At 48.1% G+C, this 25,551-nt stretch overlaps 51 non-coding genes across 51 annotated transcripts; 42 read left to right on the top strand and 9 right to left on the bottom strand.

The window, feature by feature from the left end:
• Positions 1–131: 131 nt before the first annotated feature.
• Positions 132–204, bottom strand: trnaa-agc (transfer RNA alanine (anticodon AGC)). Its single transcript has one exon. It is a non-coding gene; the product is annotated as a tRNA-Ala (tRNA).
• A 453-nt stretch (positions 205–657) lies between these two features.
• On the top strand, positions 658–729 carry trnap-ugg (transfer RNA proline (anticodon UGG)). The gene has a single exon. It is a non-coding gene; the product is annotated as a tRNA-Pro (tRNA).
• A 97-nt stretch (positions 730–826) lies between these two features.
• Positions 827–900, top strand: trnai-aau (transfer RNA isoleucine (anticodon AAU)). Its single transcript has one exon. It is a non-coding gene; the product is annotated as a tRNA-Ile (tRNA).
• A 106-nt stretch (positions 901–1,006) lies between these two features.
• On the top strand, positions 1,007–1,079 carry trnaf-gaa (transfer RNA phenylalanine (anticodon GAA)). The gene has a single exon. It is a non-coding gene; the product is annotated as a tRNA-Phe (tRNA).
• A 135-nt stretch (positions 1,080–1,214) lies between these two features.
• On the top strand, positions 1,215–1,286 carry trnaq-uug (transfer RNA glutamine (anticodon UUG)). Its single transcript has one exon. It is a non-coding gene; the product is annotated as a tRNA-Gln (tRNA).
• An 857-nt stretch (positions 1,287–2,143) lies between these two features.
• trnaa-agc (transfer RNA alanine (anticodon AGC)) lies at positions 2,144–2,216 on the bottom strand. Its single transcript has one exon. It is a non-coding gene; the product is annotated as a tRNA-Ala (tRNA).
• A 936-nt stretch (positions 2,217–3,152) lies between these two features.
• trnap-ugg (transfer RNA proline (anticodon UGG)) lies at positions 3,153–3,224 on the top strand. Its single transcript has one exon. It is a non-coding gene; the product is annotated as a tRNA-Pro (tRNA).
• A 97-nt stretch (positions 3,225–3,321) lies between these two features.
• Positions 3,322–3,395, top strand: trnai-aau (transfer RNA isoleucine (anticodon AAU)). Its single transcript has one exon. It is a non-coding gene; the product is annotated as a tRNA-Ile (tRNA).
• A 106-nt stretch (positions 3,396–3,501) lies between these two features.
• trnaf-gaa (transfer RNA phenylalanine (anticodon GAA)) lies at positions 3,502–3,574 on the top strand. Its single transcript has one exon. It is a non-coding gene; the product is annotated as a tRNA-Phe (tRNA).
• A 135-nt stretch (positions 3,575–3,709) lies between these two features.
• On the top strand, positions 3,710–3,781 carry trnaq-uug (transfer RNA glutamine (anticodon UUG)). The gene has a single exon. It is a non-coding gene; the product is annotated as a tRNA-Gln (tRNA).
• An 857-nt stretch (positions 3,782–4,638) lies between these two features.
• Positions 4,639–4,711, bottom strand: trnaa-agc (transfer RNA alanine (anticodon AGC)). Its single transcript has one exon. It is a non-coding gene; the product is annotated as a tRNA-Ala (tRNA).
• Positions 4,712–5,647: 936 nt separating this feature from the next.
• On the top strand, positions 5,648–5,719 carry trnap-ugg (transfer RNA proline (anticodon UGG)). The gene has a single exon. It is a non-coding gene; the product is annotated as a tRNA-Pro (tRNA).
• Positions 5,720–5,816: 97 nt separating this feature from the next.
• Positions 5,817–5,890, top strand: trnai-aau (transfer RNA isoleucine (anticodon AAU)). Its single transcript has one exon. It is a non-coding gene; the product is annotated as a tRNA-Ile (tRNA).
• Positions 5,891–5,996: 106 nt separating this feature from the next.
• Positions 5,997–6,069, top strand: trnaf-gaa (transfer RNA phenylalanine (anticodon GAA)). The gene has a single exon. It is a non-coding gene; the product is annotated as a tRNA-Phe (tRNA).
• A 135-nt stretch (positions 6,070–6,204) lies between these two features.
• trnaq-uug (transfer RNA glutamine (anticodon UUG)) lies at positions 6,205–6,276 on the top strand. Its single transcript has one exon. It is a non-coding gene; the product is annotated as a tRNA-Gln (tRNA).
• Positions 6,277–7,133: 857 nt separating this feature from the next.
• On the bottom strand, positions 7,134–7,206 carry trnaa-agc (transfer RNA alanine (anticodon AGC)). The gene has a single exon. It is a non-coding gene; the product is annotated as a tRNA-Ala (tRNA).
• Positions 7,207–8,142: 936 nt separating this feature from the next.
• trnap-ugg (transfer RNA proline (anticodon UGG)) lies at positions 8,143–8,214 on the top strand. Its single transcript has one exon. It is a non-coding gene; the product is annotated as a tRNA-Pro (tRNA).
• Positions 8,215–8,311: 97 nt separating this feature from the next.
• trnai-aau (transfer RNA isoleucine (anticodon AAU)) lies at positions 8,312–8,385 on the top strand. Its single transcript has one exon. It is a non-coding gene; the product is annotated as a tRNA-Ile (tRNA).
• A 106-nt stretch (positions 8,386–8,491) lies between these two features.
• On the top strand, positions 8,492–8,564 carry trnaf-gaa (transfer RNA phenylalanine (anticodon GAA)). Its single transcript has one exon. It is a non-coding gene; the product is annotated as a tRNA-Phe (tRNA).
• A 135-nt stretch (positions 8,565–8,699) lies between these two features.
• Positions 8,700–8,771, top strand: trnaq-uug (transfer RNA glutamine (anticodon UUG)). Its single transcript has one exon. It is a non-coding gene; the product is annotated as a tRNA-Gln (tRNA).
• Positions 8,772–9,628: 857 nt separating this feature from the next.
• trnaa-agc (transfer RNA alanine (anticodon AGC)) lies at positions 9,629–9,701 on the bottom strand. Its single transcript has one exon. It is a non-coding gene; the product is annotated as a tRNA-Ala (tRNA).
• Positions 9,702–10,637: 936 nt separating this feature from the next.
• trnap-ugg (transfer RNA proline (anticodon UGG)) lies at positions 10,638–10,709 on the top strand. Its single transcript has one exon. It is a non-coding gene; the product is annotated as a tRNA-Pro (tRNA).
• A 97-nt stretch (positions 10,710–10,806) lies between these two features.
• On the top strand, positions 10,807–10,880 carry trnai-aau (transfer RNA isoleucine (anticodon AAU)). Its single transcript has one exon. It is a non-coding gene; the product is annotated as a tRNA-Ile (tRNA).
• Positions 10,881–10,986: 106 nt separating this feature from the next.
• trnaf-gaa (transfer RNA phenylalanine (anticodon GAA)) lies at positions 10,987–11,059 on the top strand. Its single transcript has one exon. It is a non-coding gene; the product is annotated as a tRNA-Phe (tRNA).
• A 135-nt stretch (positions 11,060–11,194) lies between these two features.
• trnaq-uug (transfer RNA glutamine (anticodon UUG)) lies at positions 11,195–11,266 on the top strand. The gene has a single exon. It is a non-coding gene; the product is annotated as a tRNA-Gln (tRNA).
• Positions 11,267–12,123: 857 nt separating this feature from the next.
• trnaa-agc (transfer RNA alanine (anticodon AGC)) lies at positions 12,124–12,196 on the bottom strand. Its single transcript has one exon. It is a non-coding gene; the product is annotated as a tRNA-Ala (tRNA).
• Positions 12,197–13,132: 936 nt separating this feature from the next.
• Positions 13,133–13,204, top strand: trnap-ugg (transfer RNA proline (anticodon UGG)). The gene has a single exon. It is a non-coding gene; the product is annotated as a tRNA-Pro (tRNA).
• Positions 13,205–13,301: 97 nt separating this feature from the next.
• Positions 13,302–13,375, top strand: trnai-aau (transfer RNA isoleucine (anticodon AAU)). The gene has a single exon. It is a non-coding gene; the product is annotated as a tRNA-Ile (tRNA).
• A 96-nt stretch (positions 13,376–13,471) lies between these two features.
• trnaf-gaa (transfer RNA phenylalanine (anticodon GAA)) lies at positions 13,472–13,544 on the top strand. Its single transcript has one exon. It is a non-coding gene; the product is annotated as a tRNA-Phe (tRNA).
• Positions 13,545–13,679: 135 nt separating this feature from the next.
• On the top strand, positions 13,680–13,751 carry trnaq-uug (transfer RNA glutamine (anticodon UUG)). The gene has a single exon. It is a non-coding gene; the product is annotated as a tRNA-Gln (tRNA).
• A 1,383-nt stretch (positions 13,752–15,134) lies between these two features.
• On the top strand, positions 15,135–15,206 carry trnap-ugg (transfer RNA proline (anticodon UGG)). Its single transcript has one exon. It is a non-coding gene; the product is annotated as a tRNA-Pro (tRNA).
• A 97-nt stretch (positions 15,207–15,303) lies between these two features.
• trnai-aau (transfer RNA isoleucine (anticodon AAU)) lies at positions 15,304–15,377 on the top strand. The gene has a single exon. It is a non-coding gene; the product is annotated as a tRNA-Ile (tRNA).
• A 309-nt stretch (positions 15,378–15,686) lies between these two features.
• trnaq-uug (transfer RNA glutamine (anticodon UUG)) lies at positions 15,687–15,758 on the top strand. Its single transcript has one exon. It is a non-coding gene; the product is annotated as a tRNA-Gln (tRNA).
• An 857-nt stretch (positions 15,759–16,615) lies between these two features.
• On the bottom strand, positions 16,616–16,688 carry trnaa-agc (transfer RNA alanine (anticodon AGC)). Its single transcript has one exon. It is a non-coding gene; the product is annotated as a tRNA-Ala (tRNA).
• Positions 16,689–17,624: 936 nt separating this feature from the next.
• On the top strand, positions 17,625–17,696 carry trnap-ugg (transfer RNA proline (anticodon UGG)). The gene has a single exon. It is a non-coding gene; the product is annotated as a tRNA-Pro (tRNA).
• Positions 17,697–17,793: 97 nt separating this feature from the next.
• On the top strand, positions 17,794–17,867 carry trnai-aau (transfer RNA isoleucine (anticodon AAU)). The gene has a single exon. It is a non-coding gene; the product is annotated as a tRNA-Ile (tRNA).
• Positions 17,868–17,973: 106 nt separating this feature from the next.
• On the top strand, positions 17,974–18,046 carry trnaf-gaa (transfer RNA phenylalanine (anticodon GAA)). Its single transcript has one exon. It is a non-coding gene; the product is annotated as a tRNA-Phe (tRNA).
• Positions 18,047–18,181: 135 nt separating this feature from the next.
• On the top strand, positions 18,182–18,253 carry trnaq-uug (transfer RNA glutamine (anticodon UUG)). The gene has a single exon. It is a non-coding gene; the product is annotated as a tRNA-Gln (tRNA).
• Positions 18,254–19,110: 857 nt separating this feature from the next.
• Positions 19,111–19,183, bottom strand: trnaa-agc (transfer RNA alanine (anticodon AGC)). Its single transcript has one exon. It is a non-coding gene; the product is annotated as a tRNA-Ala (tRNA).
• Positions 19,184–20,119: 936 nt separating this feature from the next.
• Positions 20,120–20,191, top strand: trnap-ugg (transfer RNA proline (anticodon UGG)). Its single transcript has one exon. It is a non-coding gene; the product is annotated as a tRNA-Pro (tRNA).
• Positions 20,192–20,288: 97 nt separating this feature from the next.
• trnai-aau (transfer RNA isoleucine (anticodon AAU)) lies at positions 20,289–20,362 on the top strand. The gene has a single exon. It is a non-coding gene; the product is annotated as a tRNA-Ile (tRNA).
• Positions 20,363–20,468: 106 nt separating this feature from the next.
• Positions 20,469–20,541, top strand: trnaf-gaa (transfer RNA phenylalanine (anticodon GAA)). The gene has a single exon. It is a non-coding gene; the product is annotated as a tRNA-Phe (tRNA).
• A 135-nt stretch (positions 20,542–20,676) lies between these two features.
• Positions 20,677–20,748, top strand: trnaq-uug (transfer RNA glutamine (anticodon UUG)). The gene has a single exon. It is a non-coding gene; the product is annotated as a tRNA-Gln (tRNA).
• Positions 20,749–22,614: 1,866 nt separating this feature from the next.
• On the top strand, positions 22,615–22,686 carry trnap-ugg (transfer RNA proline (anticodon UGG)). Its single transcript has one exon. It is a non-coding gene; the product is annotated as a tRNA-Pro (tRNA).
• A 97-nt stretch (positions 22,687–22,783) lies between these two features.
• Positions 22,784–22,857, top strand: trnai-aau (transfer RNA isoleucine (anticodon AAU)). The gene has a single exon. It is a non-coding gene; the product is annotated as a tRNA-Ile (tRNA).
• Positions 22,858–22,963: 106 nt separating this feature from the next.
• trnaf-gaa (transfer RNA phenylalanine (anticodon GAA)) lies at positions 22,964–23,036 on the top strand. The gene has a single exon. It is a non-coding gene; the product is annotated as a tRNA-Phe (tRNA).
• A 135-nt stretch (positions 23,037–23,171) lies between these two features.
• Positions 23,172–23,243, top strand: trnaq-uug (transfer RNA glutamine (anticodon UUG)). The gene has a single exon. It is a non-coding gene; the product is annotated as a tRNA-Gln (tRNA).
• An 857-nt stretch (positions 23,244–24,100) lies between these two features.
• trnaa-agc (transfer RNA alanine (anticodon AGC)) lies at positions 24,101–24,173 on the bottom strand. Its single transcript has one exon. It is a non-coding gene; the product is annotated as a tRNA-Ala (tRNA).
• Positions 24,174–25,109: 936 nt separating this feature from the next.
• On the top strand, positions 25,110–25,181 carry trnap-ugg (transfer RNA proline (anticodon UGG)). Its single transcript has one exon. It is a non-coding gene; the product is annotated as a tRNA-Pro (tRNA).
• Positions 25,182–25,278: 97 nt separating this feature from the next.
• Positions 25,279–25,352, top strand: trnai-aau (transfer RNA isoleucine (anticodon AAU)). The gene has a single exon. It is a non-coding gene; the product is annotated as a tRNA-Ile (tRNA).
• A 106-nt stretch (positions 25,353–25,458) lies between these two features.
• On the top strand, positions 25,459–25,531 carry trnaf-gaa (transfer RNA phenylalanine (anticodon GAA)). The gene has a single exon. It is a non-coding gene; the product is annotated as a tRNA-Phe (tRNA).
• Positions 25,532–25,551: the final 20 nt, after the last annotated feature.

Genomic DNA, 25,551 nt, shown 5'->3' with positions numbered 1-25,551 from the left:
AATGAGCTGATGATTTGAAACTGGTGTGTTAGATGAGGGGAAATGCAAAATGTGCAGGGCAGGGATGCCTCCAGGAAAGGGTTGAAAACCACTGATTTAGGGATGTGTGAGTAAAAGGGCAGGAGCCAACTTGGAGAATGCGGGCATCGATCCCGCTACCTCTCGCATGCTAAGCGAGCGCTCTACCATTTGAGCTAATTCCCCTGGCCTTTCAAGAATGACGAGCATAGCTGCGAATGACCGGCCTCTGTATACCTCTGTACACCTCTGTGTTAGTCACTTTGAACTGAACGTACACATACGCTCTGAACTTGAATCACGGAGGGATGTCATGTGATGTCCACTTCTCAGGGCACTTACGTTTGAATGGAACAAATGTCTGAAGCTATACGAGAAACATACAAAATCTGAAGAGCAGGGGGCTCGAGGACTGGAATTGAGAACCGCTGGTCTAAGTGACATCTGACAGTTTCAGCTGTCCTCCCTAACATCCCTCTACATGTTAGATACAGCCACCTTTTTAGGTCAGTTAAGAGGCCAACTTGCGTTCGTTAGCCTTTAACACTGTCTCGAGGTCTTTGATTGCTTCCACGTTAGTTCATGTTCCTTCTTTTATTGATGCTGCACTAGCTCTTTTTTCTCGGCACAGCACAGGAAGGCTCGTTGGTCTAGGGGTATGACTCTCGCTTTGGGTGCGAGAGGTCCCGGGTTCAAATCCCGGACGAGCCCTTGGTCGGGATAAAACGTGAAGCTTTGTTGTCTCATTGCGTTCACTGACATTGAGGCAGTTTTTTATTCAATCGGGTAGAGACAGATGGCTAAGGCAGGCCGGTTAGCTCAGATGGTTAGAGCGTGGTGCTAATAACGCCAAGGTCGCGGGTTCGATCCCCGTACTGGCCAGCTGTTTTTATTGTCTGGGGGCTCATCTCTGCTCTGCTCTTCTCCTGTGACAAAGAGTAGGGTGATCTCACTGAAATCCCTGCTTGCTAAGCAGGAGCTTGTTGTGACCGAAATAGCTCAGTTGGGAGAGCGTTAGACTGAAGATCGAAAGGTCCCTGGTTCGATCCCGGGTTTCGGCAAAATCTCCCACTCTTTTCCGTTTTTTGAGGCGGGCCAGTGACCAAAAATCACTGGGTTCCAACTTCTCTGTATAACTGCTTCCCCACTGCCACGGAGCTATCTGTTTCCCAGTTGGCCACCAAACAAGCAGTTTCGGTTCCATGGTGTAATGGTCAGCACTCTGGGCTTTGAATCCAGTGATCTGAGTTCGAATCTCGGTGGAACCTGTGTGCTTTCCTGCCGCAGGAAAAGATAAAAACAGCACTAGGTTGTCACTGGTGACAGTCTTTGTGGCCCTGTGCGCAACGGCTGCTCCAGGTAAGGTTTCATGGTGTAATGGTTAGCACTCTGAATCCAGTGATCTGAGTTCAAATCGCGGTGGGACCACTTTTTGCAACCAATTTGCGCAGGACCATGTCTGAAATACTTTTTGGCAGCTTTGAGTCCAAAAAAATTAACTAACGTAGAGACTGTGGCAGCTTTGCATCGATGCCCAGTCGGTCTCTTTAGGGCACTGGTTCTCAAACCTGTCCTGGAGGCACCCCTGCCCTGCACAGTTTGATTGTCTGCCTTATTAGACACACCCAAATAAGGTCTTGCGGTCTCTATAAAAGAGTTGATGATTTGAAACAGGTGTGATAGATGAGGGAAACATTCAAAATGTGTAGGGCAGGGGTGCCTCCAGGACAGGTTTGAAAACCACTGCTTTAGGGAACTGTGTGTAAAATGGCAATGTTTTGCAACCAATTTGCACAGGACCATGTCTGAAATACTTTTTGGCAGCTGTGAGCCCCAAAAAAAGCTAACGTGGGAGTGTCGCAGCATTGCGTCAGTGCTCAGTCGGTCTCTTTAGGGCAATGGTTTTCAAACCTTTCCTGGAGGCAACCCTGTCCTGAACATTTCGTATGTCTCCCTTATTAGACACACCCAAATCAGGTCTTGCAGTCTCTATTAATGAGCTGATGATTTGAAACTGGTGTGTTAGATGAGGGGAAATGCAAAATGTGCAGGGCAGGGATGCCTCCAGGAAAGGGTTGAAAACCACTGATTTAGGGATGTGTGAGTAAAAGGGCAGGAGCCAACTTGGAGAATGCGGGCATCGATCCCGCTACCTCTCGCATGCTAAGCGAGCGCTCTACCATTTGAGCTAATTCCCCTGGCCTTTCAAGAATGACGAGCATAGCTGCGAATGACCGGCTTGATGCAAAGAGGCCGTCCCTCCTCTGGGCTTGCACCTTTGCACTGGCCGCGATTGTGTTGTCGAATTAACAAAGAGATTTAGCTTTTGTGTTAAAGGACCTTCTCGGTCTTGTTACGCCAGTATGCATGTGCGGATTCTTGTATTATGCAGACCACCTTGCATCACTCGGGTCACGCAGACAACTTCTCACCTCTTTTTCTCACACTGACTTAAAGAATAAGGAAGCGGTTCTCCATTCCAGTCCTCGCTCCCCAAAGGTCTGCATATTTTGCATGTCTCTCTTTGTTAGCACACCTGATTTGGATAATCAGCTCATTAGAAGTGAGCTCCTTGCGATTGACATGGTCCCTACACAGTGTTCATTGCTCCCCACTCCCTGAGCAGGGGAAATCCGTCGAAGTTTACTTCTCTTTGGAACATTGGTTCACGGATTTGCGCTGCGCAACGTCTTCACACATGGACAAGTGTGACATCATATACCTCTGTATACCTCTGTACACCTCTGTGCTAGTCACTTTGAACTGAACGTACACATACGCTCTGAACTTGAATCACGGAGGGATGTCATGTGATGTCCACTTCTCAGGGCACTTACGTTTGAATGGAACAAAAGTCTGAAGCTATACGAGAAACATACAAAATCTGAAGAGCAGGGGGCTCGAGGACTGGAATTGAGAACCGCTGGTCTAAGTGACATCTGACAGTTTCAGCTGTCCTCCCTAACATCCCTCTACATGTTAGATACAGCCACATTTTTAGGTCAGTTAAGAGGCCAACTTGCGTTCGTTAGCCTTTAACACTGTCTCGAGGTCTTTGATTGCTTCCACGTTAGTTCATGTTCCTTCTTTTATTGATGCTGCACTAGCTCTTTTTTCTCGGCCCAGCACAGGAAGGCTCGTTGGTCTAGGGGTATGATTCTCGCTTTGGGTGCGAGAGGTCCCGGGTTCAAATCCCGGACGAGCCCTTGGTCGGGATAAAACGGGAAGCTTTGTTGTCTCATTGCGTTCACTGACATTGAGGCAGTTTTTTATTCAATCGGGTAGAGACAGATGGCTAAGGGAGGCCGGTTAGCTCAGATGGTTAGAGCGTGGTGCTAATAACGCCAAGGTCGCGGGTTCGATCCCCGTACTGGCCAGCTGTTTTTATTGTCTGGGGGCTCATCTCTGCTCTGCTCTTCTCCTGTGACAAAGAGTAGGGTGATCTCACTGAAATCCCTGCTTGCTAAGCAGGAGCTTGTTGTGGCCGAAATAGCTCAGTTGGGAGAGCGTTAGACTGAAGATCTAAAGGTCCCTGGTTCGATCCCGGGTTTCGGCAAAATCTCCCACTCTTTTCCGTTTTTTGAGGCGGGCCAGTGACCAAAAATCACTGGGTTCCAACTTCTCTGTATAACTGCTTCCCCACTGCCACGGAGCTATCTGTTTCCCAGTTGGCCACCAAACAAGCAGTTTCGGTTCCATGGTGTAATGGTCAGCACTCTGGGCTTTGAATCCAGCGATCTGAGTTCGAATCTCGGTGGAACCTGTGTGATTTCTTGCCGCAGGAAAAGATAAAAACAGCACTAGGTTGTCACTGGTGACAGTCTTTGTGGCCCTGTGAGCAACGGCTGCTCCAGGTAAGGTTTCATGGTGTAATGGTTAGCACTCTGAATCCAGTGATCCGAGTTCAAATCGCGGTGGGACCACTTTTTGCAACCAATTTGCGCAGGACCATGTCTGAAATACTTTTTGGCAGCTTTGAGTCCAAAAAAATTAACTAACGTAGAGACTGTGGCAGCATTGCATCGATGCCCAGTCGGTCTCTTTAGGGCACTGGTTCTCAAACCTGTCCTGGAGGCACCCCTGCCCTGCACAGCTTGATTGTCTGCCTTATTAGACACACCCAAATAAGGTCTTGCGGTCTCTATAAAAGAGTTGATGATTTGAAACAGGTGTGATAGATGAGGGAAACATTCAAAATGTGTAGGGCAGGGGTGCCTCCAGGACAGGTTTGAAAACCACTGCTTTAGGGAACTGTGTGTAAAATGGCAATGTTTTGCAACCAATTTGCACAGGACCATGTCTGAAATACTTTTTGGCAGCTGTGAGCCCCAAAAAAAGCTAACGTGGGAGTGTCGCAGCATTGCGTCAGTGCTCAGTCGGTCTCTTTAGGGCAATGGTTTTCAAACCTTTCCTGGAGGCAACCCTGTCCTGAACATTTCGTATGTCTCCCTTATTAGACACACCCAAATCAGGTCTTGCAGTCTCTATTAATGAGCTGATGATTTGAAACTGGTGTGTTAGATGAGGGGAAATGCAAAATGTGCAGGGCAGGGATGCCTCCAGGAAAGGGTTGAAAACCACTGATTTAGGGATGTGTGAGTAAAAGGGCAGGAGCCAACTTGGAGAATGCGGGCATCGATCCCGCTACCTCTCGCATGCTAAGCGAGCGCTCTACCATTTGAGCTAATTCCCCTGGCCTTTCAAGAATGACGATCATAGCTGCGAATGACCGGCTTGATGCAAAGAGGCCGTCCCTCCTCTGGGCTTGCACCTTTGCACTGGCCGCGATTGTGTTGTCGAATTAACAAAGAGATTTAGCTTTTGTGTTAAAGGACCTTCTCGGTCTTGTTACGCCAGTATGCATGTGCGGATTCTTGTATTATGCAGACCACCTTGCATCACTCGGGTCACGCAGACAACTTCTCACCTCTTTTTCTCACACTGACTTAAAGAATAAGGAAGCGGTTCTCCATTCCAGTCCTCGCTCCCCAAAGGTCTGCATATTTTGCATGTCTCTCTTTGTTAGCACACCTGATTTGGATAATCAGCTCATTAGAAGTGAGCTCCTTGCGATTGACATGGTCCCTACACAGTGTTCATTGCTCCCCACTCCCTGAGCAGGGGAAATCCGTCGAAGTTTACTTCACTTTGGAACATTGGTTCACGGATTTGCGCTGCGCAACGTCTTCACACATGGACAAGTGTGACATCATATACCTCTGTATACCTCTGTACACCTCTGTGTTAGTCACTTTGAACTGAACGTACACATACGCTCTGAACTTGAATCACGGAGGGATGTCATGTGATGTCCACTTCTCAGGGCACTTACGTTTGAATGGAACAAATGTCTGAAGCTATAAGAGAAACATACAAAATCTGAAGAGCAGGGGGCTCGAGGACTGGAATTGAGAACCGCTGGTCTAAGTGACATCTGACAGTTTCAGCTGTCCTCCCTAACATCCCTCTACATGTTAGATACAGCCACATTTTTAGGTCAGTTAAGAGGCCAACTTGCGTTCGTTAGCCTTTAACACTGTCTCGAGGTCTTTGATTGCTTCCACGTTAGTTCATGTTCCTTCTTTTATTGATGCTGCACTAGCTCTTTTTTCTCGGCCCAGCACAGGAAGGCTCGTTGGTCTAGGGGTATGATTCTCGCTTTGGGTGCGAGAGGTCCCGGGTTCAAATCCCGGACGAGCCCTTGGTCGGGATAAAACGTGAAGCTTTGTTGTCTCATTGCGTTCACTGACATTGAGGCAGTTTTTTATTCAATCGGGTAGAGACAGATGGCTAAGGGAGGCCGGTTAGCTCAGATGGTTAGAGCGTGGTGCTAATAACGCCAAGGTCGCGGGTTCGATCCCCGTACTGGCCAGCTGTTTTTATTGTCTGGGGGCTCATCTCTGCTCTGCTCTTCTCCTGTGACAAAGAGTAGGGTGATCTCACTGAAATCCCTGCTTGCTAAGCAGGAGCTTGTTGTGGCCGAAATAGCTCAGTTGGGAGAGCGTTAGACTGAAGATCTAAAGGTGCCTGGTTCGATCCCGGGTTTCGGCAAAATCTCCCACTCTTTTCCGTTTTTTGAGGCGGGCCAGTGACCAAAAATCACTGGGTTCCAACTTCTCTGTATAACTGCTTCCCCACTGCTGCGGAGCTATCTGTTTCCCAGTTGGCCACCAAACAAGCAGTTTCGGTTCCATGGTGTAATGGTCAGCACTCTGGGCTTTGAATCCAGTGATCTGAGTTCGAATCTCGGTGGAACCTGTGTGCTTTCCTGCCGCAGGAAAAGATAAAAACAGCACTAGGTTGTCACTGGTGACAGTCTTTGTGGCCCTGTGCGCAACGGCTGCTCCAGGTAAGGTTTCATGGTGTAATGGTTAGCACTCTGAATCCAGTGATCTGAGTTCAAATCGCGGTGGGACCACTTTTTGCAACCAATTTGCGCAGGACCATGTCTGAAATACTTTTTGGCAGCTTTGAGTCCAAAAAAATTAACTAACGTAGAGACTGTGGCAGCTTTGCATCGATGCCCAGTCGGTCTCTTTAGGGCACTGGTTCTCAAACCTGTCCTGGAGGCACCCCTGCCCTGCACAGTTTGATTGTCTGCCTTATTAGACACACCCAAATAAGGTCTTGCGGTCTCTATAAAAGAGTTGATGATTTGAAACAGGTGTGATAGATGAGGGAAACATTCAAAATGTGTAGGGCAGGGGTGCCTCCAGGACAGGTTTGAAAACCACTGCTTTAGGGAACTGTGTGTAAAATGGCAATGTTTTGCAACCAATTTGCACAGGACCATGTCTGAAATACTTTTTGGCAGCTGTGAGCCCCAAAAAAAGCTAACGTGGGAGTGTCGCAGCATTGCGTCAGTGCTCAGTCGGTCTCTTTAGGGCAATGGTTTTCAAACCTTTCCTGGAGGCAACCCTGTCCTGAACATTTCGTATGTCTCCCTTATTAGACACACCCAAATCAGGTCTTGCAGTCTCTATTAATGAGCTGATGATTTGAAACTGGTGTGTTAGATGAGGGGAAATGCAAAATGTGCAGGGCAGGGATGCCTCCAGGAAAGGGTTGAAAACCACTGATTTAGGGATGTGTGAGTAAAAGGGCAGGAGCCAACTTGGAGAATGCGGGCATCGATCCCGCTACCTCTCGCATGCTAAGCGAGCGCTCTACCATTTGAGCTAATTCCCCTGGCCTTTCAAGAATGACGATCATAGCTGCGAATGACCGGCTTGATGCAAAGAGGCCGTCCCTCCTCTGGGCTTGCACCTTTGCACTGGCCGCGATTGTGTTGTCGAATTAACAAAGAGATTTAGCTTTTGTGTTAAAGGACCTTCTCGGTCTTGTTACGCCAGTATGCATGTGCGGATTCTTGTATTATGCAGACCACCTTGCATCACTCGGGTCACGCAGACAACTTCTCACCTCTTTTTCTCACACTGACTTAAAGAATAAGGAAGCGGTTCTCCATTCCAGTCCTCGCTCCCCAAAGGTCTGCATATTTTGCATGTCTCTCTTTGTTAGCACACCTGATTTGGATAATCAGCTCATTAGAAGTGAGCTCCTTGCGATTGACATGGTCCCTACACAGTGTTCATTGCTCCCCACTCCCTGAGCAGGGGAAATCCGTCGAAGTTTACTTCACTTTGGAACATTGGTTCACGGATTTGCGCTGCGCAACGTCTTCACACATGGACAAGTGTGACATCATATACCTCTGTATACCTCTGTACACCTCTGTGTTAGTCACTTTGAACTGAACGTACACATACGCTCTGAACTTGAATCACGGAGGGATGTCATGTGATGTCCACTTCTCAGGGCACTTACGTTTGAATGGAACAAATGTCTGAAGCTATAAGAGAAACATACAAAATCTGAAGAGCAGGGGGCTCGAGGACTGGAATTGAGAACCGCTGGTCTAAGTGACATCTGACAGTTTCAGCTGTCCTCCCTAACATCCCTCTACATGTTAGATACAGCCACATTTTTAGGTCAGTTAAGAGGCCAACTTGCGTTCGTTAGCCTTTAACACTGTCTCGAGGTCTTTGATTGCTTCCACGTTAGTTCATGTTCCTTCTTTTATTGATGCTGCACTAGCTCTTTTTTCTCGGCCCAGCACAGGAAGGCTCGTTGGTCTAGGGGTATGATTCTCGCTTTGGGTGCGAGAGGTCCCGGGTTCAAATCCCGGACGAGCCCTTGGTCGGGATAAAACGTGAAGCTTTGTTGTCTCATTGCGTTCACTGACATTGAGGCAGTTTTTTATTCAATCGGGTAGAGACAGATGGCTAAGGGAGGCCGGTTAGCTCAGATGGTTAGAGCGTGGTGCTAATAACGCCAAGGTCGCGGGTTCGATCCCCGTACTGGCCAGCTGTTTTTATTGTCTGGGGGCTCATCTCTGCTCTGCTCTTCTCCTGTGACAAAGAGTAGGGTGATCTCACTGAAATCCCTGCTTGCTAAGCAGGAGCTTGTTGTGGCCGAAATAGCTCAGTTGGGAGAGCGTTAGACTGAAGATCTAAAGGTGCCTGGTTCGATCCCGGGTTTCGGCAAAATCTCCCACTCTTTTCCGTTTTTTGAGGCGGGCCAGTGACCAAAAATCACTGGGTTCCAACTTCTCTGTATAACTGCTTCCCCACTGCTGCGGAGCTATCTGTTTCCCAGTTGGCCACCAAACAAGCAGTTTCGGTTCCATGGTGTAATGGTCAGCACTCTGGGCTTTGAATCCAGTGATCTGAGTTCGAATCTCGGTGGAACCTGTGTGCTTTCCTGCCGCAGGAAAAGATAAAAACAGCACTAGGTTGTCACTGGTGACAGTCTTTGTGGCCCTGTGCGCAACGGCTGCTCCAGGTAAGGTTTCATGGTGTAATGGTTAGCACTCTGAATCCAGTGATCTGAGTTCAAATCGCGGTGGGACCACTTTTTGCAACCAATTTGCGCAGGACCATGTCTGAAATACTTTTTGGCAGCTTTGAGTCCAAAAAAATTAACTAACGTAGAGACTGTGGCAGCTTTGCATCGATGCCCAGTCGGTCTCTTTAGGGCACTGGTTCTCAAACCTGTCCTGGAGGCACCCCTGCCCTGCACAGTTTGATTGTCTGCCTTATTAGACACACCCAAATAAGGTCTTGCGGTCTCTATAAAAGAGTTGATGATTTGAAACAGGTGTGATAGATGAGGGAAACATTCAAAATGTGTAGGGCAGGGGTGCCTCCAGGACAGGTTTGAAAACCACTGCTTTAGGGAACTGTGTGTAAAATGGCAATGTTTTGCAACCAATTTGCACAGGACCATGTCTGAAATACTTTTTGGCAGCTGTGAGCCCCAAAAAAAGCTAACGTGGGAGTGTCGCAGCATTGCGTCAGTGCTCAGTCGGTCTCTTTAGGGCAATGGTTTTCAAACCTTTCCTGGAGGCAACCCTGTCCTGAACATTTCGTATGTCTCCCTTATTAGACACACCCAAATCAGGTCTTGCAGTCTCTATTAATGAGCTGATGATTTGAAACTGGTGTGTTAGATGAGGGGAAATGCAAAATGTGCAGGGCAGGGATGCCTCCAGGAAAGGGTTGAAAACCACTGATTTAGGGATGTGTGAGTAAAAGGGCAGGAGCCAACTTGGAGAATGCGGGCATCGATCCCGCTACCTCTCGCATGCTAAGCGAGCGCTCTACCATTTGAGCTAATTCCCCTGGCCTTTCAAGAATGACGAGCATAGCTGCGAATGACCGGCTTGATGCAAAGAGGCCGTCCCTCCTCTGGGCTTGCACCTTTGCACTGGCCGCGATTGTGTTGTCGAATTAACAAAGAGATTTAGCTTTTGTGTTAAAGGACCTTCTCGGTCTTGTTACGCCAGTATGCATGTGCGGATTCTTGTATTATGCAGACCACCTTGCATCACTCGGGTCACGCAGACAACTTCTCACCTCTTTTTCTCACACTGACTTAAAGAATAAGGAAGCGGTTCTCCATTCCAGTCCTCGCTCCCCAAAGGTCTGCATATTTTGCATGTCTCTCTTTGTTAGCACACCTGATTTGGATAATCAGCTCATTAGAAGTGAGCTCCTTGCGATTGACATGGTCCCTACACAGTGTTCATTGCTCCCCACTCCCTGAGCAGGGGAAATCCGTCGAAGTTTACTTCTCTTTGGAACATTGGTTCACGGATTTGCGCTGCGCAACGTCTTCACACATGGACAAGTGTGACATCATATACCTCTGTATACCTCTGTACACCTCTGTGCTAGTCACTTTGAACTGAACGTACACATACGCTCTGAACTTGAATCACGGAGGGATGTCATGTGATGTCCACTTCTCAGGGCACTTACGTTTGAATGGAACAAAAGTCTGAAGCTATACGAGAAACATACAAAATCTGAAGAGCAGGGGGCTCGAGGACTGGAATTGAGAACCGCTGGTCTAAGTGACATCTGACAGTTTCAGCTGTCCTCCCTAACATCCCTCTACATGTTAGATACAGCCACATTTTTAGGTCAGTTAAGAGGCCAACTTGCGTTCGTTAGCCTTTAACACTGTCTCGAGGTCTTTGATTGCTTCCACGTTAGTTCATGTTCCTTCTTTTATTGATGCTGCACTAGCTCTTTTTTCTCGGCCCAGCACAGGAAGGCTCGTTGGTCTAGGGGTATGATTCTCGCTTTGGGTGCGAGAGGTCCCGGGTTCAAATCCCGGACGAGCCCTTGGTCGGGATAAAACGGGAAGCTTTGTTGTCTCATTGCGTTCACTGACATTGAGGCAGTTTTTTATTCAATCGGGTAGAGACAGATGGCTAAGGGAGGCCGGTTAGCTCAGATGGTTAGAGCGTGGTGCTAATAACGCCAAGGTCGCGGGTTCGATCCCCGTACTGGCCAGCTGTTTTTATTGTCTGGGGGCTCATCTCTGCTCTGCTCTTCTCCTGTGACAAAGAGTAGGGTGATCTCACTGAAATCCCTGCTTGCTAAGCAGGAGCTTGTTGTGGCCGAAATAGCTCAGTTGGGAGAGCGTTAGACTGAAGATCTAAAGGTGCCTGGTTCGATCCCGGGTTTCGGCAAAATCTCCCACTCTTTTCCGTTTTTTGAGGCGGGCCAGTGACCAAAAATCACTGGGTTCCAACTTCTCTGTATAACTGCTTCCCCACTGCTGCGGAGCTATCTGTTTCCCAGTTGGCCACCAAACAAGCAGTTTCGGTTCCATGGTGTAATGGTCAGCACTCTGGGCTTTGAATCCAGTGATCTGAGTTCGAATCTCGGTGGAACCTGTGTGCTTTCCTGCCGCAGGAAAAGATAAAAACAGCACTAGGTTGTCACTGGTGACAGTCTTTGTGGCCCTGTGCGCAACGGCTGCTCCAGGTAAGGTTTCATGGTGTAATGGTTAGCACTCTGAATCCAGTGATCTGAGTTCAAATCGTGGTGGGACCACTTTTTGCAACCAATTTGCGCAGGACCATGTCTGAAATACTTTTTGGCAGCTTTGAGTCCAAAAAAATTAACTAACGTAGAGACTGTGGCAGCTTTGCATCGATGCCCAGTCGGTCTCTTTAGGGCACTGGTTCTCAAACCTGTCCTGGAGGCACCCCTGCCCTGCACAGTTTGATTGTCTGCCTTATTAGACACACCCAAATAAGGTCTTGCGGTCTCTATAAAAGAGTTGATGATTTGAAACAGGTGTGATAGATGAGGGAAACATTCAAAATGTGTAGGGCAGGGGTGCCTCCAGGACAGGTTTGAAAACCACTGCTTTAGGGAACTGTGTGTAAAATGGCAATGTTTTGCAACCAATTTGCACAGGACCATGTCTGAAATACTTTTTGGCAGCTGTGAGCCCCAAAAAAAGCTAACGTGGGAGTGTCGCAGCATTGCGTCAGTGCTCAGTCGGTCTCTTTAGGGCAATGGTTTTCAAACCTTTCCTGGAGGCAACCCTGTCCTGAACATTTCGTATGTCTCCCTTATTAGACACACCCAAATCAGGTCTTGCAGTCTCTATTAATGAGCTGATGATTTGAAACTGGTGTGTTAGATGAGGGGAAATGCAAAATGTGCAGGGCAGGGATGCCTCCAGGAAAGGGTTGAAAACCACTGATTTAGGGATGTGTGAGTAAAAGGGCAGGAGCCAACTTGGAGAATGCGGGCATCGATCCCGCTACCTCTCGCATGCTAAGCGAGCGCTCTACCATTTGAGCTAATTCCCCTGGCCTTTCAAGAATGACGATCATAGCTGCGAATGACCGGCTTGATGCAAAGAGGCCGTCCCTCCTCTGGGCTTGCACCTTTGCACTGGCCGCGATTGTGTTGTCGAATTAACAAAGAGATTTAGCTTTTGTGTTAAAGGACCTTCTCGGTCTTGTTACGCCAGTATGCATGTGCGGATTCTTGTATTATGCAGACCACCTTGCATCACTCGGGTCACGCAGACAACTTCTCACCTCTTTTTCTCACACTGACTTAAAGAATAAGGAAGCGGTTCTCCATTCCAGTCCTCGCTCCCCAAAGGTCTGCATATTTTGCATGTCTCTCTTTGTTAGCACACCTGATTTGGATAATCAGCTCATTAGAAGTGAGCTCCTTGCGATTGACATGGTCCCTACACAGTGTTCATTGCTCCCCACTCCCTGAGCAGGGGAAATCCGTCGAAGTTTACTTCACTTTGGAACATTGGTTCACGGATTTGCGCTGCGCAACGTCTTCACACATGGACAAGTGTGACATCATATACCTCTGTACACCTCTGTACACCTCTGTGTTAGTCACTTTGAACTGAACGTACACATACGCTCTGAACTTGAATCACGGAGGGATGTCATGTGATGTCCACTTCTCAGGGCACTTACGTTTGAATGGAACAAATGTCTGAAGCTATACGAGAAACATACAAAATCTGAAGAGCAGGGGGCTCGAGGACTGGAATTGAGAACCGCTGGTCTAAGTGACATCTGACAGTTTCAGCTGTCCTCCCTAACATCCCTCTACATGTTAGATACAGCCACCTTTTTAGGTCAGTTAAGAGGCCAACTTGCGTTCGTTAGCCTTTAACACTGTCTCGAGGTCTTTGATTGCTTCCACGTTAGTTCATGTTCCTTCTTTTATTGATGCTGCACTAGCTCTTTTTTCTCGGCACAGCACAGGAAGGCTCGTTGGTCTAGGGGTATGATTCTCGCTTTGGGTGCGAGAGGTCCCGGGTTCAAATCCCGGACGAGCCCTTGGTCGGGATAAAACGTGAAGCTTTGTTGTCTCATTGCGTTCACTGACATTGAGGCAGTTTTTTATTCAATCGGGTAGAGACAGATGGCTAAGGGAGGCCGGTTAGCTCAGATGGTTAGAGCGTGGTGCTAATAACGCCAAGGTCGCGGGTTCGATCCCCGTACTGGCCAGCTGTTTTTATTGTCTGGGGGCTCATCTCTGCTCTGCTCTTCTCCTGTGACAAAGAGTAGGGTGATCTCACTGAAATCCCTGCTTGCTAAGCAGTGGCCGAAATAGCTCAGTTGGGAGAGCGTTAGACTGAAGATCTAAAGGTCCCTGGTTCGATCCCGGGTTTCGGCAAAATCTCCCACTCTTTTCCGTTTTTTGAGGCGGGCCAGTGACCAAAAATCACTGGGTTCCAACTTCTCTGTATAACTGCTTCCCCACTGCCACGGAGCTATCTGTTTCCCAGTTGGCCACCAAACAAGCAGTTTCGGTTCCATGGTGTAATGGTCAGCACTCTGGGCTTTGAATCCAGTGATCTGAGTTCGAATCTCGGTGGAACCTGTGTGCTTTCTTGCCGCAGGAAAAGATAAAAACAGCACTAGGTTGTCACTGGTGACAGTCTTTGTGGCCCTGTGAGCAACGGCTGCTCCAGGTAAGGTTTCATGGTGTAATGGTTAGCACTCTGAATCCAGTGATCCGAGTTCAAATCGCGGTGGGACCACTTTTTGCAACCAATTTGCGCAGGACCATGTCTGAAATACTTTTTGGCAGCTTTGAGTCCAAAAAAATTAACTAACGTAGAGACTGTGGCAGCTTTGCATCGATGCCCAGTCGGTCTCTTTAGGGCACTGGTTCTCAAACCTGTCCTGGAGGCACCCCTGCCCTGCACAGTTTGATTGTCTGCCTTATTAGACACACCCAAATAAGGTCTTGCGGTCTCTATAAAAGAGTTGATGATTTGAAACAGGTGTGATAGATGAGGGAAACATTCAAAATGTGTAGGGCAGGGGTGCCTCCAGGACAGGTTTGAAAACCACTGCTTTAGGGAACTGTGTGTAAAATGGCAATGTTTTGCAACCAATTTGCACAGGACCATGTCTGAAATACTTTTTGGCAGCTGTGAGCCCCAAAAAAAGCTAACGTGGGAGTGTCGCAGCATTGCGTCAGTGCTCAGTCGGTCTCTTTAGGGCAATGGTTTTCAAACCTTTCCTGGAGGCAACCCTGTCCTGAACATTTCGTATGTCTCCCTTATTAGACACACCCAAATCAGGTCTTGCAGTCTCTATTAATGAGCTGATGATTTGAAACTGGTGTGTTAGATGAGGGGAAATGCAAAATGTGCAGGGCAGGGATGCCTCCAGGAAAGGGTTGAAAACCACTGATTTAGGGATGTGTGAGTAAAAGGGCAGGAGCCAACTTGGAGAATGCGGGCATCGATCCCCCTACCTCTCGCATGCTAAGCGAGCGCTCTACCATTTGAGCTAATTCCCCTGGCCTTTCAAGAATGACGAGCATAGCTGCGAATGACCGGCCTCTGTATACCTCTGTACACCTCTGTGTTAGTCACTTTGAACTGAACGTACACATACGCTCTGAACTTGAATCACGGAGGGATGTCATGTGATGTCCACTTCTCAGGGCACTTACGTTTGAATGGAACAAATGTCTGAAGCTATACGAGAAACATACAAAATCTGAAGAGCAGGGGGCTCGAGGACTGGAATTGAGAACCGCTGGTCTAAGTGACATCTGACAGTTTCAGCTGTCCTCCCTAACATCCCTCTACATGTTAGATACAGCCACCTTTTTAGGTCAGTTAAGAGGCCAACTTGCGTTCGTTAGCCTTTAACACTGTCTCGAGGTCTTTGATTGCTTCCACGTTAGTTCATGTTCCTTCTTTTATTGATGCTGCACTAGCTCTTTTTTCTCGGCACAGCACAGGAAGGCTCGTTGGTCTAGGGGTATGATTCTCGCTTTGGGTGCGAGAGGTCCCGGGTTCAAATCCCGGACGAGCCCTTGGTCGGGATAAAACGTGAAGCTTTGTTGTCTCATTGCGTTCACTGACATTGAGGCAGTTTTTTATTCAATCGGGTAGAGACAGATGGCTAAGGGAGGCCGGTTAGCTCAGATGGTTAGAGCGTGGTGCTAATAACGCCAAGGTCGCGGGTTCGATCCCCGTACTGGCCAGCTGTTTTTATTGTCTGGGGGCTCATCTCTGCTCTGCTCTTCTCCTGTGACAAAGAGTAGGGTGATCTCACTGAAATCCCTGCTTGCTAAGCAGGAGCTTGTTGTGGCCGAAATAGCTCAGTTGGGAGAGCGTTAGACATCGAAAGGTCCCTGGTTCGATCCCGGGTTTCGGCAAAATCTCCCACTCTTTTCCGTTTTTTGAGGCGGGCCAGTGACCAAAAATCACTGGGTTCCAACTTCTCTGTATAACTGCTTCCCCACTGCCACGGAGCTATCTGTTTCCCAGTTGGCCACCAAACAAGCAGTTTCGGTTCCATGGTGTAATGGTCAGCACTCTGGGCTTTGAATCCAGTGATCTGAGTTCGAATCTCGGTGGAACCTGTGTGCTTTCCTGCCGCAGGAAAAGATAAAAACAGCACTAGGTTGTCACTGGTGACAGTCTTTGTGGCCCTGTGCGCAACGGCTGCTCCAGGTAAGGTTTCATGGTGTAATGGTTAGCACTCTGAATCCAGTGATCTGAGTTCAAATCGCGGTGGGACCACTTTTTGCAACCAATTTGCGCAGGACCATGTCTGAAATACTTTTTGGCAGCTTTGAGTCCAAAAAAATTAACTAACGTAGAGACTGTGGCAGCTTTGCATCGATGCCCAGTCGGTCTCTTTAGGGCACTGGTTCTCAAACCTGTCCTGGAGGCACCCCTGCCCTGCACAGTTTGATTGTCTGCCTTATTAGACACACCCAAATAAGGTCTTGCGGTCTCTATAAAAGAGTTGATGATTTGAAACAGGTGTGATAGATGAGGGAAATATTCAAAATGTGTAGGGCAGGGGTGCCTCCAGGACAGGTTTGAAAACCACTGCTTTAGGGAACTGTGTGTAAAATGGCAATGTTTTGCAACCAATTTGCACAGGACCATGTCTGAAATACTTTTTGGCAGCTGTGAGCCCCAAAAAAAGCTAACGTGGGAGTGTCGCAGCATTGCGTCACTGCTCAGTCGGTCTCTTTAGGGCAATGGTTTTCAAACCTTTCCTGGAGGCAACCCTGTCCTGAACATTTCGTATGTCTCCCTTATTAGACACACCCAAATCAGGTCTTGCAGTCTCTATTAATGAGCTGATGATTTGAAACTGGTGTGTTAGATGAGGGGAAATGCAAAATGTGCAGGGCAGGGATGCCTCCAGGAAAGGGTTGAAAACCACTGATTTAGGGATGTGTGAGTAAAAGGGCAGGAGCCAACTTGGAGAATGCGGGCATCGATCCCGCTACCTCTCGCATGCTAAGCGAGCGCTCTACCATTTGAGCTAATTCCCCTGGCCTTTCAAGAATGACGAGCATAGCTGCGAATGACCGGCTTGATGCAAAGAGGCCGTCCCTCCTCTGGGCTTGCACCTTTGCACTGGCCGCGATTGTGTTGTCGAATTAACAAAGAGATTTAGCTTTTGTGTTAAAGGACCTTCTCGGTCTTGTTACGCCAGTATGCATGTGCGGATTCTTGTATTATGCAGACCACCTTGCATCACTCGGGTCACGCAGACAACTTCTCACCTCTTTTTCTCACACTGACTTAAAGAATAAGGAAGCGGTTCTCCATTCCAGTCCTCGCTCCCCAAAGGTCTGCATATTTTGCATGTCTCTCTTTGTTAGCACACCTGATTTGGATAATCAGCTCATTAGAAGTGAGCTCCTTGCGATTGACATGGTCCCTACACAGTGTTCATTGCTCCCCACTCCCTGAGCAGGGGAAATCCGTCGAAGTTTACTTCTCTTTGGAACATTGGTTCACGGATTTGCGCTGCGCAACGTCTTCACACATGGACAAGTGTGACATCATATACCTCTGTATACCTCTGTACACCTCTGTGCTAGTCACTTTGAACTGAACGTACACATACGCTCTGAACTTGAATCACGGAGGGATGTCATGTGATGTCCACTTCTCAGGGCACTTACGTTTGAATGGAACAAAAGTCTGAAGCTATACGAGAAACATACAAAATCTGAAGAGCAGGGGGCTCGAGGACTGGAATTGAGAACCGCTGGTCTAAGTGACATCTGACAGTTTCAGCTGTCCTCCCTAACATCCCTCTACATGTTAGATACAGCCACATTTTTAGGTCAGTTAAGAGGCCAACTTGCGTTCGTTAGCCTTTAACACTGTCTCGAGGTCTTTGATTGCTTCCACGTTAGTTCATGTTCCTTCTTTTATTGATGCTGCACTAGCTCTTTTTTCTCGGCCCAGCACAGGAAGGCTCGTTGGTCTAGGGGTATGATTCTCGCTTTGGGTGCGAGAGGTCCCGGGTTCAAATCCCGGACGAGCCCTTGGTCGGGATAAAACGGGAAGCTTTGTTGTCTCATTGCGTTCACTGACATTGAGGCAGTTTTTTATTCAATCGGGTAGAGACAGATGGCTAAGGGAGGCCGGTTAGCTCAGATGGTTAGAGCGTGGTGCTAATAATGCCAAGGTCGCGGGTTCGATCCCCGTACTGGCCAGCTGTTTTTATTGTCTGGGGGCTCATCTCTGCTCTGCTCTTCTCCTGTGACAAAGAGTAGGGTGATCTCACTGAAATCCCTGCTTGCTAAGCAGGAGCTTGTTGTGGCCGAAATAGCTCAGTTGGGAGAGCGTTAGACTGAAGATCTAAAGGTCCCTGGTTCGATCCCGGGTTTCGGCAAAATCTCCCACTCTTTTCCGTTTTTTGAGGCGGGCCAGTGACCAAAAATCACTGGGTTCCAACTTCTCTGTATAACTGCTTCCCCACTGCTGCGGAGCTATCTGTTTTCCAGTTGGCCACCAAACAAGCAGTTTCGGTTCCATGGTGTAATGGTCAGCACTCTGGGCTTTGAATCCAGTGATCTGAGTTCAAATCTCGGTGGAACCTGTGTGCTTTCCTGCCGCAGGAAAAGATAAAAACAGCACTAGGTTGTCACTGGTGACAGTCTTTGTGGCCCTGTGCGCAACGGCTGCTCCAGGTAAGGTTTCATGGTGTAATGGTTAGCACTCTGAATCCAGTGATCTGAGTTCAAATCGCGGTGGGACCACTTTTTGCAACCAATTTGCGCAGGACCATGTCTGAAATACTTTTTGGCAGCTTTGAGTCCAAAAAAATTAACTAACGTAGAGACTGTGGCAGCTTTGCATCGATGCCCAGTCTGTCTCTTTAGGGCACTGGTTCTCAAACCTGTCCTGGAGGCACCCCTGCCCTGCACAGTTTGATTGTCTGCCTTATTAGACACACCCAAATAAGGTCTTGCGGTCTCTATAAAAGAGTTGATGATTTGAAACAGGTGTGATAGATGAGGGAAACATTCAAAATGTGTAGGGCAGGGGTGCCTCCAGGACAGGTTTGAAAACCACTGCTTTAGGGAACTGTGTGTAAAATGGCAATGTTTTGCAACCAATTTGCACAGGACCATGTCTGAAATACTTTTTGGCAGCTGTGAGCCCCAAAAAAAGCTAACGTGGGAGTGTCGCAGCATTGCGTCAGTGCTCAGTCGGTCTCTTTAGGGCAATGGTTTTCAAACCTTTCCTGGAGGCAACCCTGTCCTGAATATTTCGTATGTCTCCCTTATTAGACACACCCAAATCAGGTCTTGCAGTCTCTATTAATGAGCTGATGATTTGAAACCGGTGTGTTAGATGAGGGGAAATGCAAAATGTGCAGGGCAGGGATGCCTCCAGGAAAGGGTTGAAAACCACTGATTTAGGGATGTGTGAGTAAAAGGGCAGGAGCCAACTTGGAGAATGCGGGCATCGATCCCGCTACCTCTCGCATGCTAAGCGAGCGCTCTACCATTTGAGCTAATTCCCCTGGCCTTTCAAGAATGACGAGCATAGCTGCGAATGACCGGCTTGATGCAAAGAGGCCGTCCCTCCTCTGGGCTTGCACCTTTGCACTGGCCGCGATTGTGTTGTCGAATTAACAAAGAGATTTAGCTTTTGTGTTAAAGGACCTTCTCGGTCTTGTTACGCCAGTATGCATGTGCGGATTCTTGTATTATGCAGACCACCTTGCATCACTCAGGTCACGCAGACAACTTCTCACCTCTTTTTCTCACACTGACTTAAAGAATAAGGAAGCGGTTCTCCATTCCAGTCCTCGCTCCCCAAAGGTCTGCATATTTTGCATGTCTCTCTTTGTTAGCACACCTGATTTGGATAATCAGCTCATTAGAAGTGAGCTCCTTGCGATTGACATGGTCCCTACACAGTGTTCATTGCTCCCCACTCCCTGAGCAGGGGAAATCCGTCGAAGTTTACTTCACTTTGGAACATTGGTTCACGGATTTGCGCTGCGCAACGTCTTCACACATGGACAAGTGTGACATCATATACCTCTGTATACCTCTGTACACCTCTGTGTTAGTCACTTTGAACTGAACGTACACATACGCTCTGAACTTGAATCACGGAGGGATGTCATGTGATGTCCACTTCTCAGGGCACTTACGTTTGAATGGAACAAATGTCTGAAGCTATACGAGAAACATACAAAATCTGAAGAGCAGGGGGCTCGAGGACTGGAATTGAGAACCGCTGGTCTAAGTGACATCTGACAGTTTCAGCTGTCCTCCCTAACATCCCTCTACATGTTAGATACAGCCACCTTTTTAGGTCAGTTAAGAGGCCAACTTGCGTTCGTTAGCCTTTAACACTGTCTCGAGGTCTTTGATTGCTTCCACGTTAGTTCATGTTCCTTCTTTTATTGATGCTGCACTAGCTCTTTTTTCTCGGCCCAGCACAGGAAGGCTCGTTGGTCTAGGGGTATGATTCTCGCTTTGGGTGCGAGAGGTCCCGGGTTCAAATCCCGGACGAGCCCTTGGTCGGGATAAAACGTGAAGCTTTGTTGTCTCATTGCGTTCACTGACATTGAGGCAGTTTTTTATTCAATCGGGTAGAGACAGATGGCTAAGGGAGGCCGGTTAGCTCAGATGGTTAGAGCGTGGTGCTAATAACGCCAAGGTCGCGGGTTCGATCCCCGTACTGGCCAGCTGTTTTTATTGTCTGGGGGCTCATCTCTGCTCTGCTCTTCTCCTGTGACAAAGAGTAGGGTGATCTCACTGAAATCCCTGCTTGCTAAGCAGGAGCTTGTTGTGGCCGAAATAGCTCAGTTGGGAGAGCGTTAGACTGAAGATCTAAAGGTGCCTGGTTCGATCCCGGGTTTCGGCAAAATCTCCCACTCTTTTCCGTTTTTTGAGGCGGGCCAGTGACCAAAAATCACTGGGTTCCAACTTCTCTGTATAACTGCTTCCCCACTGCTGCGGAGCTATCTGTTTCCCAGTTGGCCACCAAACAAGCAGTTTCGGTTCCATGGTGTAATGGTCAGCACTCTGGGCTTTGAATCCAGTGATCTGAGTTCGAATCTCGGTGGAACCTGTGTGCTTTCCTGCCGCAGGAAAAGATAAAAACAGCACTAGGTTGTCACTGGTGACAGTCTTTGTGGCCCTGTGCGCAACGGCTGCTCCAGGTAAGGTTTCATGGTGTAATGGTTAGCACTCTGAATCCAGTGATCTGAGTTCAAATCGCGGTGGGACCACTTTTTGCAACCAATTTGCGCAGGACCATGTCTGAAATACTTTTTGGCAGCTTTGAGTCCAAAAAAATTAACTAACGTAGAGACTGTGGCAGCTTTGCATCGATGCCCAGTCGGTCTCTTTAGGGCACTGGTTCTCAAACCTGTCCTGGAGGCACCCCTGCCCTGCACAGTTTGATTGTCTGCCTTATTAGACACACCCAAATAAGGTCTTGCGGTCTCTATAAAAGAGTTGATGATTTGAAACAGGTGTGATAGATGAGGGAAACATTCAAAATGTGTAGGGCAGGGGTGCCTCCAGGACAGGTTTGAAAACCACTGCTTTAGGGAACTGTGTGTAAAATGGCAATGTTTTGCAACCAATTTGCACAGGACCATGTCTGAAATACTTTTTGGCAGCTGTGAGCCCCAAAAAAAGCTAACGTGGGAGTGTCGCAGCATTGCGTCAGTGCTCAGTCGGTCTCTTTAGGGCAATGGTTTTCAAACCTTTCCTGGAGGCAACCCTGTCCTGAACATTTCGTATGTCTCCCTTATTAGACACACCCAAATCAGGTCTTGCAGTCTCTATTAATGAGCTGATGATTTGAAACTGGTGTGTTAGATGAGGGGAAATGCAAAATGTGCAGGGCAGGGATGCCTCCAGGAAAGGGTTGAAAACCACTGATTTAGGGATGTGTGAGTAAAAGGGCAGGAGCCAACTTGGAGAATGCGGGCATCGATCCCGCTACCTCTCGCATGCTAAGCGAGCGCTGTACCATTTGAGCTAATTCCCCTGGCCTTTCAAGAATGACGAGCATAGCTGCGAATGACCGGCTTGATGCAAAGAGGCCGTCCCTCCTCTGGGCTTGCACCTTTGCACTGGCCGCGATTGTGTTGTCGAATTAACAAAGAGATTTAGCTTTTGTGTTAAAGGACCTTCTCGGTCTTGTTACGCCAGTATGCATGTGCGGATTCTTGTATTATGCAGACCACCTTGCATCACTCGGGTCACGCAGACAACTTCTCACCTCTTTTTCTCACACTGACTTAAAGAATAAGGAAGCGGTTCTCCATTCCAGTCCTCGCTCCCCAAAGGTCTGCATATTTTGCATGTCTCTCTTTGTTAGCACACCTGATTTGGATAATCAGCTCATTAGAAGTGAGCTCCTTGCGATTGACATGGTCCCTACACAGTGTTCATTGCTCCCCACTCCCTGAGCAGGGGAAATCCGTCGAAGTTTACTTCTCTTTGGAACATTGGTTCACGGATTTGCGCTGCGCAACGTCTTCACACATGGACAAGTGTGACATCATATACCTCTGTATACCTCTGTACACCTCTGTGCTAGTCACTTTGAACTGAACGTACACATACGCTCTGAACTTGAATCACGGAGGGATGTCATGTGATGTCCACTTCTCAGGGCACTTACGTTTGAATGGAACAAAAGTCTGAAGCTATACGAGAAACATACAAAATCTGAAGAGCAGGGGGCTCGAGGACTGGAATTGAGAACCGCTGGTCTAAGTGACATCTGACAGTTTCAGCTGTCCTCCCTAACATCCCTCTACATGTTAGATACAGCCACATTTTTAGGTCAGTTAAGAGGCCAACTTGCGTTCGTTAGCCTTTAACACTGTCTCGAGGTCTTTGATTGCTTCCACGTTAGTTCATGTTCCTTCTTTTATTGATGCTGCACTAGCTCTTTTTTCTCTGCCCAGCATAGGAAGGCTCGTTGGTCTAGGGGTATGATTCTCGCTTTGGGTGCGAGAGGTCCCGGGTTCAAATCCCGGACGAGCCCTTGGTCGGGATAAAACGGGAAGCATTGTTGTCTCATTGCGTTCACTAACATTGAGGCAGTTTTTTATTCAATCGGGTAGAGACAGATGGCTAAGGGAGGCCGGTTAGCTCAGATGGTTAGAGCGTGGTGCTAATAACGCCAAGGTCGCGGGTTCGATCCCCGTACTGGCCAGCTGTTTTTATTGTCTGGGGGCTCATCTCTGCTCTGCTCTTCTCCTGTGACAAAGAGTAGGGTGATCTCACTGAAATCCCTGCTTGCTAAGCAGGAGCTTGTTGTGGCCGAAATAGCTCAGTTGGGAGAGCGTTAGACTGAAGATCTAAAGGTGCCTGGTTCGATCCCGGGTTTCGGCAAAATCTCCCACTCTTTTCCGTTTTTTGAGGCGGGCCAGTGACCAAAAATCACTGGGTTCCAACTTCTCTGTATAACTGCTTCCCCACTGCTGCGGAGCTATCTGTTTCCCAGTTGGCCACCAAACAAGCAGTTTCGGTTCCATGGTGTAATGGTCAGCACTCTGGGCCTTGAATCCAGTGATCTGAGTTCGAATCTCGGTGGAACCTGTGTGCTTTCCTGCCGCAGGAAAAGATAAAAACAGCACTAGGTTGTCACTGGTGACAGTCTTTGTGGCCCTGTGCGCAACGGCTGCTCCAGGTAAGGTTTCATGGTGTAATGGTTAGCACTCTGAATCCAGTGATCTGAGTTCAAATCGCGGTGGGACCACTTTTTGCAACCAATTTGCGCAGGACCATGTCTGAAATACTTTTTGGCAGCTTTGAGTCCAAAAAAATTAACTAACGTAGAGACTGTGGCAGCTTTGCATCGATGCCCAGTCGGTCTCTTTAGGGCACTGGTTCTCAAACCTGTCCTGGAGGCACCCCTGCCCTGCACAGTTTGATTGTCTGCCTTATTAGACACACCCAAATAAGGTCTTGCGGTCTCTATAAAAGAGTTGATGATTTGAAACAGGTGTGATAGATGAGGGAAACATTCAAAATGTGTAGGGCAGGGGTGCCTCCAGGACAGGTTTGAAAACCACTGCTTTAGGGAACTGTGTGTAAAATGGCAATGTTTTGCAACCAATTTGCACAGGACCATGTCTGAAATACTTTTTGGCAGCTGTGAGCCCCAAAAAAAGCTAACGTGGGAGTGTCGCAGCATTGCGTCAGTGCTCAGTCGGTCTCTTTAGGGCAATGGTTTTCAAACCTTTCCTGGAGGCAACCCTGTCCTGAATATTTCGTATGTCTCCCTTATTAGACACACCCAAATCAGGTCTTGCAGTCTCTATTAATGAGCTGATGATTTGAAACCGGTGTGTTAGATGAGGGGAAATGCAAAATGTGCAGGGCAGGGATGCCTCCAGGAAAGGGTTGAAAACCACTGATTTAGGGATGTGTGAGTAAAAGGGCAGGAGCCAACTTGGAGAATGCGGGCATCGATCCCGCTACCTCTCGCATGCTAAGCGAGCGCTCTACCATTTGAGCTAATTCCCCTGGCCTTTCAAGAATGACGAGCATAGCTGCGAATGACCGGCTTGATGCAAAGAGGCCGTCCCTCCTCTGGGCTTGCACCTTTGCACTGGCCGCGATTGTGTTGTCGAATTAACAAAGAGATTTAGCTTTTGTGTTAAAGGACCTTCTCGGTCTTGTTACGCCAGTATGCATGTGCGGATTCTTGTATTATGCAGACCACCTTGCATCACTCGGGTCACGCAGACAACTTCTCACCTCTTTTTCTCACACTGACTTAAAGAATAAGGAAGCGGTTCTCCATTCCAGTCCTCGCTCCCCAAAGGTCTGCATATTTTGCATGTCTCTCTTTGTTAGCACACCTGATTTGGATAATCAGCTCATTAGAAGTGAGCTCCTTGCGATTGACATGGTCCCTACACAGTGTTCATTGCTCCCCACTCCCTGAGCAGGGGAAATCCGTCGAAGTTTACTTCACTTTGGAACATTGGTTCACGGATTTGCGCTGCGCAACGTCTTCACACATGGACAAGTGTGACATCATATACCTCTGTATACCTCTGTACACCTCTGTGTTAGTCACTTTGAACTGAACGTACACATACGCTCTGAACTTGAATCACGGAGGGATGTCATGTGATGTCCACTTCTCAGGGCACTTACGTTTGAATGGAACAAATGTCTGAAGCTATACGAGAAACATACAAAATCTGAAGAGCAGGGGGCTCGAGGACTGGAATTGAGAACCGCTGGTCTAAGTGACATCTGACAGTTTCAGCTGTCCTCCCTAACATCCCTCTACATGTTAGATACAGCCACCTTTTTAGGTCAGTTAAGAGGCCAACTTGCGTTCGTTAGCCTTTAACACTGTCTCGAGGTCTTTGATTGCTTCCACGTTAGTTCATGTTCCTTCTTTTATTGATGCTGCACTAGCTCTTTTTTCTCGGCCCAGCACAGGAAGGCTCGTTGGTCTAGGGGTATGATTCTCGCTTTGGGTGCGAGAGGTCCCGGGTTCAAATCCCGGACGAGCCCTTGGTCGGGATAAAACGTGAAGCTTTGTTGTCTCATTGCGTTCACTGACATTGAGGCAGTTTTTTATTCAATCGGGTAGAGACAGATGGCTAAGGGAGGCCGGTTAGCTCAGATGGTTAGAGCGTGGTGCTAATAACGCCAAGGTCGCGGGTTCGATCCCCGTACTGGCCAGCTGTTTTTATTGTCTGGGGGCTCATCTCTGCTCTGCTCTTCTCCTGTGACAAAGAGTAGGGTGATCTCACTGAAATCCCTGCTTGCTAAGCAGGAGCTTGTTGTGGCCGAAATAGCTCAGTTGGGAGAGAGTTAGACTGAAGATCTAAAGGTGCCTGGTTCGATCCCGGGTTTCGGCAAAATCTCCCACTCTTTTCCG

Source organism: Carassius gibelio, chromosome B10, assembly GCF_023724105.1.
Source record: "Carassius gibelio isolate Cgi1373 ecotype wild population from Czech Republic chromosome B10, carGib1.2-hapl.c, whole genome shotgun sequence".
Taxonomy (NCBI): Eukaryota; Metazoa; Chordata; class Actinopteri; order Cypriniformes; family Cyprinidae; genus Carassius; species Carassius gibelio.
This window is presented reverse-complemented; position numbering and strand designations above follow the sequence as displayed.